Source organism: Schistocerca serialis, chromosome 11 (genome assembly GCF_023864345.2).
Source record: "Schistocerca serialis cubense isolate TAMUIC-IGC-003099 chromosome 11, iqSchSeri2.2, whole genome shotgun sequence".
Lineage (NCBI taxonomy): Eukaryota > Metazoa > Arthropoda > Insecta > Orthoptera > Acrididae > Schistocerca > Schistocerca serialis.
Genome location: NC_064648.1, coordinates 191,944,888 through 191,952,421, shown reverse-complemented (window position 1 = coordinate 191,952,421; position 7,534 = coordinate 191,944,888).

Below are 7,534 nucleotides of genomic sequence, written 5' to 3'. Positions count from 1 at the left end.
AAAATACTCTGGGTAATTTTAAGCCATTCCAAAAGTAAATCGGTGGTTAATAAGAAGCCTAAATAAATTGTTCTATTTCAGTAATGCAGGTTTACTTTGAAATTTAAAGATATTTATATAGACCTGTTATTAACAGTTTTTAGGCTAAGGGGTTGTAAATGTAAAAATAACACATTCGTTAAGGATATTTTTGATAACACGTGTTACAAATAATAGTGCACACATTCTCTTCAAAGTAGAACAACACTTTCAGTAATACCATATATTAAATACATTCCATCAAACATTTTCAGATATTTAGCGTAAATGTTCACTGCTATTATGGACCACGCCCCTTTCTGGTAACAGGTATTGGGCGAGATTAAGCTTTTCTGTTAATACACTGTCTTTACAGTACAAGACTCCACCTTAGCTTTGAAGCCAAAACCTATTTCTTTTCCCCTTTCTTGATCCTGCAATTGCAACTTATTTTAAACGAGATATACTTGCATTACATATCTGCTACAGTGACATTTCCAGCGTATGATTTACCTTCATACAGTGTAATGACATATTTATGTGAAAGCCATACTCAAAGATAAATGTAAATTTAATGAACAAATCTATCAGCAAGCCTAGAACCATGTTCCCTTATTGGTAGTGACAGAAATGATGATTATAAGTTCCCTGTGAGACTGCTGTTTACACCTAATTCAGCTAACTTCGTGCTACTATCAGCAGCATCTCCAGGCTCATTATTTTAATTTCAATTTCTGAACACTGCAGCTAGAGTTTTTATACATTTACTTGGTTTTGGGTTTATCTTGGTCCCAATGGGAAAGGTTGCAGGAACTTGATTTAACCATTCAGTTAATTTCATTCATTTCTGGTCTTTTGTCTTATTTTACATTTATGTTACTTAGTTTCCAATCCATCTGAACAGCAAAGAAAAGTCAGAAGAGGTAATAGGATGGTTTAAAGGTAGTCTAATTACAAAATAGAAATCTTGGAGACAAAACTGCCTCTGTTAGCAGATAAAACGAAAAATAGTGAGTGGTGGTGTACAAAGTTATAATGACTGGTAAAAAAATTTGACCTGGTTGACTGTAGATTATGGTTTAAATGTATATTTAGGATGCTCACGACAAGAAATTGTTTTTGTTCAACACATTATAACGTAAAAAAAAAAAAAAAAAATGCACGATGCACGTACGGAACCTACAACCTTATATTCAGTGAATATTGACGTTACTGGCAGACTATTATTTCTGATGGAACCTGGCCAAAAATTTGTAGTATACTAATAAGAGTACAGTTGTTACAGTTCCCTACAGCCTACTTTTGATCATACGACTAGTTTTACCTCAACACATTTGAAACATATTGTATTCTCCTGTACTTTCGTCATCATTCTCCTAATGCTATGAAGAATTTGCAGAAAAAATTTTGTGGGATAGGCCTGACAAAGATATAAAGCATGCCTAATCATAAAGCCTCGTTTGTCAATTCTATTTACTAGGGTACCGCGCATATTTATGTGAATGCAATGCTTCATTTCATATAACAAGAGACATTGGGCGAATTTTCGTACTACGAAGTAGCAGGAACAAGAGGTAAGCTGATATAGAGCTTTAAATTAGCGACTTGTACTTCCCTGCACTTGCGACCTAACATTGGTCTTACTAACAGTTGGATAGGACCGATTTAATGCTAATTACGAAAACAGGTGTTCAAACTCGATACCGCATCAAGAACTGCGATATCTGCTTTCGCTACTAATAAAGAATAGCAGGCAAAAAACTGTTGTGCTCCCAGCAACAAATGCTTTTCGACTCATTTAGCTTTAATTTGTTGAGCTTTTTTGTTGCAAAATATCCGACATGTTCCGTTTGTAGCCACTGATTAGTCTTAGCAGTGTATTGGAGAGCTGAGTGTACTCCTTCAGTAAACACTGCTAAACACGCTGCAGCAGTTAATGTATCACCATCGGCGCAGTCGTTCGAAAATGGCGCCCAATTTCAAGTTGGCCATAATTTCCCTTTACAGAGATTTATGCACTGCAGTTCGCACCTGCCATCTGTCGGTGGCAGTCCGTACTATGCGTGTCGGGCTACGCTGCTGCTCTCTCGCGTCACTCCTCTACACTACGTGCAGCTGGCTGGGTTAGCATCGCCATTACATCTCCTGCCGTCTTCTGCTTGCCTGGACTTCCACTGGGTAATACGAAACGTGGGAAGAATTTTTACGTGAAGCACCCTGCTTTGGCTCACGGCATTGTGCTGTCTGTTTACATCTAGTCCACATAAACCTGGAGACACTCGAAGTAAGACCCTATAACAGTAAGTTGGAAAGTATGCTTGAAATTCGATACAAAAACTTAACTAATATGCAGCGAACAAATCGATAAAGTTGCGGGTTGGGCAGAGAAGAAAATTAAACGGGAAAATAAAAGTAACCTGGGCTGCTTTACTGTAAACTCGATATAGGTTTCCCATAACGAAATTTCCTGCTGTTTCGAAAGGCGAAGTTAAGAAATGTTAACCTTTTTCAGTTTCGTGTATGTATTGTGTGTGTGTAGCCAAGCACATAGATGATAGATCATTTATCGACCGAGGAAGTTCCAGGCTGTAGTCGCAAGTACGGCTAATGAATGGAAAATTATGGGTACAGCAATTCCGATGATATGTCAAATGCCACTGCGCGCTGTGCTGTTAGAACACGAGCCCTTGCGCCGCCCATACTACTGCATTTAGAGCATGTACTCGGATAATATTATCCGAGCCCCCCAAAAATTGATTCCACGTTCTAAATAAGCAAACACTAATCACGACACATTGTTCCAAGTTATCATATCTAAAGAACGCCTTACCAAGAAACTTTGTGGGCGTGAAGTATACCCTTCACAAATAATGAAAAGATGTTGGCACTTATTCCTATTTTGTTAGCAAACTGTAAATAAGAAATTGATATACCTGCAAAGATGTGTCTTACTTCCAACGTTTTCGTGCTAAACTTGCCAATGCGAAGTAAAATACGCATCGCTTGAGTACTGTAGTGTTGCTCGGTGTTGCCAACAGATGTCAGCTCAACACGCTGCCTCAGAACTGGGCTAGTTCGTTCGGGCGAAAACAAGGTCTCCCATCTTTTACCGCCATCTACAGTTCGTGATTGGCTGAAAACTTGTTGGATTGGCGGCGTACGGTTAGGTTCGTTCGAGCAGTCGCTGGCGGTCCCACGCTCTAGCGCAGAGCTGAGGTGAAATTTACAGAATGCTATTCTTTGTTAAACTACGGACTAGCAGCACACCGATTTTTTTTGTCATTTTAGCTCCTCACATGACTTTACGTTGATACCTACAGAAGGAGATCCATATTCGGGGAAATATAACGTAGTCGCGTGCATTTCTTTCATGAAGATCATTTAAAAGGCATTATTGTGCAGGTTTATTTACAGGACAGTGAGTGGAACCCTTTATGGCTACTTACAAGACGCCATTTATATTCGAAGATACTAAAAGTACTCCATACGCCGAGGTCTAGCCCCCTCCCCCCAAACTGTCATAAATAACTTATTATCCTTAGTTTTGGTATACATAGGCAACTGCTTTATTACATTTTCAATTATTGCTAGAATTTCGTATTCCTTCTTACTAGATTTTTGTAGCGTTGCATAGACATCAACCTGACGGGTATTGCTACATAACAGTACTACACAGTAAGAATTAAAAAAAAAAAGTCTATGTTAAAGTGAGCACAAAGCAAAATACTAGCGTACCCTGAGCATTAGAGTAGGCGATGAATAGGAAGAAGAAACACGTAATACTCGGAAACAGAATTAATAGCGTCCTGCTTGACACAGTCAAATCGTTTAAATGTTGTTGTTGTTGTGGTCTTTAGTCCTGAGACTGGTTTGATGCAGCTCTCCATGCTACTCTATCCTGTGCAAGCTTCTTCATCTCCCAGTACCTACTGCAACCTACATCCTTATTTTATTTATTGTTCCGTGGGACCACATTTAGGAGAAGTCTCCAGGGTCATGGAACGAATCAATACATGAAATTATAACACGATTGTAGAAACAGATGAAATGAAATATAAGAAACATATTCAGGCGACAAGTCGTTAGTTTAAATGAAGAAAATCAAGAATGTAACACTGGAATTTGCTTAATTTTTTAGCTCTTCCAGGAGCTCCTCGACAGAATAGGAGTGGGCCATGAGGAAACTCTTCAGTTTAGACTTAAAAGTGTTTGGGCTACTGCTAAGATTTTTGAGTTCTTGTGGTAGCTTATTAAAAATGGATGCAGCAGAATACTGCACTCCTTTCTGCACAAGAGTCAAGGAAGTGCATTCCACATGCAGATTTGATTTCTGCCTAGTATTAACTGAGTGAAAGCTGCTAACTCTTGGGAATAAGCTAATATTGCTAACAACAAACGACATTAAAGAAAATACATACTGTGAGGGCAATGTCAAAATTCCAAGACTATTGAAAGGGGTGGACAAGAGGTTTTAGAACTTACACCATACATAGCTCGAACAGCCCGTTTTTGAGCCAAAAATACCCTTTTTGAATCAGAAGAATTATCCCAAAAAATAATCTGCTTAGTGTATTCATCTCTTGGTCTCCCTCTACGATTTTTACCCTCCACACTGCCCTCCAATGCTAAATTTGTGATCCCTTGATGCCTCAAAACATGTCCTACCAACCGATCCCTTCTTCTAGTCAAGTTGTGCCACAAACTTCTCTTCTCCCCAATCCTATTCAATACCTCCTCATTAGTTACGTGATCTACCCACCTTATCTTCAGCATTCTTCTGTAGCACCGCATTTCGAAAGCTTCTATTCTCTTCTTGTCCAAACTAGTTATCGTCCATGTTTCACTTCCATACATGGCTACACTCCATACAAATACTTTCAGAAACGACTTCCTGACACTTACATCTATACTCGATGTTAACAAATTTCTCTTCTTCAGAAACAATTTCCTTGCCATTGCCAGTCTACATTTTATATCCTCTTTACTTCGACCATCATCAGTTATTTTACACCCCAAATAGCAAAACTCGTTTACTGCTTTAAGTGTCTCATTTCCTAATCTAATTCCCTCAGCATCACCCGATTTAATTTGACTACATTCCATTTTCCTCGTTTTGCTTTTGTTGATGTTCATCTTATACCCTCCTTTCAAGACACTGTCCATTCCGTTCAACTGGTCTTCCAAGTCCTTTGCTGTCTCTGACAGAATTACAATGTCATCGGCGAACCTCAAAGTTTTTACTTCTTCTCCATGAATTTTAATACCTACTCCGAATTTTTCTTTTGTTTCCTTTACTGCTTGCTCAATATACAGATTGAATAACATCGGGGAGAGGCTACAACCCTGTCTCACTCCTTTCCCAACCACTGCTTCCCTTTCATACCCCTCAACTCTTATAACTGCCATCTGGTTTCTGTACAAATTGTAAATAGCCTTTCACTCCCTGTATTTTACCCCTGCCACCTTCAGAATTTGAAAGAGAATATTATAGTTAACATTGTCAAAAACTTTCTCTAAGTCTACAAATGCTAGAAACGTAGGTTTGCCTTTTCTTAATCTGTCTTCTAAGATAACTCGTAGGGTAAGTATGGCGTCACGTGTTCAAACATTTCTACGGAATCCAAACTGATCTTCCCCGAGGTCCGCTTCTACCAGTTTTTCCATTTGTCTGTAAAGAATTCGCGTTAGTATTTTGCAGCTGTGACTTATTAAACTGATAGTTCGGTAATTTTCACATCTGTCAACACATGCTTTCTTTGGGATTGGAATTATTATATTCTTCTTGAAGTCTGAGGGTATTTCGCCTGTCTCATACATCTTGCTCACCAGATGGTAGAGTTTTGTCATGACTGGCTCTCCCAAGGCCATCAGTAGTTCTAATGGAATGTTGTCTACTCCCGGGGCCTTGTTTCGACTCAGGTCTTTCAGTGCTCTGTCAAACTCTTCACGCAGTATCTTATCTCCCATTTCATCTTCATCTACATCCTCTTCCATTTCCATAATATTGTCCTCAAGTACATCGCCCTTGTATAAACCCTCTATATACTCCTTCCACCTTTCTGCCTTCCCTTCTTTGCTTAGAACTGGGTTGCCATCTGAGCTCTTGATATTCATACAAGTGGTTCTCTTCTCTCCAAAGGTCTCTTTAATTTTCCTGTAGGCAGTATCTATCTTACCCCTAGTGAGACAAGCCTCTACATCCTTAAATTTGTCCTCTAGCCATCCCTGCTTAGCCATTTTGCACTTCCTGTCGATCTCATTTTTGAGACGTTTGTATTCCTTTTTGCCTGCTTCATTTACTGAATTTTTATATTTTCTCCTTTTATCAATTAAATTCAATATTTCATCTGTTACCCAAGGATTTCTATTAGCCCTCGTCTTTTTACCTGCTTGATCGTCTGCTGCCTTCACTACTTCATCCCTCAGAGCTACCCATTCTTCTTCTACTGTATTTCTTTCCCCCATTCCTGCCATTTGTTCCCTTATGCTCTCCCTGAAACTCTGTACAACCTCTGGTTTAGTCAGTTTATTTAGGTCCCATCTCCTTAAATTCCCACCTTTTTGCAGTTTCTTCAGTTTTAATCTACAGTTCATGACCAATAAATTGTGGTCAGAGTCCACATCTGCCCCTGGAAATGTCTTACAATTTAAGACCTGGTCCCTAAATCTCTGTCTTACCATTATATAATCTATCTGATACCTTTTAGTATCTCCGGGATTCTTCCATGTATACAACCTTCTTTTATGATTCTTGAACCAAGTGTTAGCTATGATTAAATTATGCTCTGTGCAAAATTCTACAAGCCGGCTTCCTCTTTCATTTCTTCCCCCCAATCCATATTGACCTACTATGTTTCCTTCTCTCCCTTTTCCTACCGACGAATTTCAGTCACCCATGACTATTAAATTTTCGTCTCCCTTCACTACCTGAATAATTTATTTTATCTCGTCATACATTTCATCTATTTCTTCATCATCTGCAGAGCTAGTTGGTATATAAACCTGTACTACTGTAGTAGGCATGGGCTTTGTGTCTATCTTGGCCACAATAATGCGTTCACTATGCTGTTTGTAGTAGCTAACCCGCACTCCTATTTTTTTTATTCATTATTAAACCCACTCCTGCATTACCCATATTTGATTTTGTATTTATAACCCTGTAATCACCAGACCAAAAGTCTTGTTCCTCCTGCCACCGAACTTCACTAATTCCCACTATATCTAACTTTAACCTATCCATTTCCCTTTTTAAATTTTCTAACCTACCTGCCCGATTAAGGGATCTGACATTCCATGCTCTGATCGGTAGAATGCCAGTTTTCTTTCTTCTGATAACGACGTCCTCTTGAGTAGTCCCCGCCTGGAGATCCGAATGGGGGACTATTTTACCTCTGGAATATTTTACCCAAGAGGACGCCATCATCATTTAATCATACAGTAAAGCTGCATGTCCTCGGGAAGAAATACAGCTGTAGTTTCCCCTCGCTTTCAGCCGTTCGCAGTACCAGCACAGCAA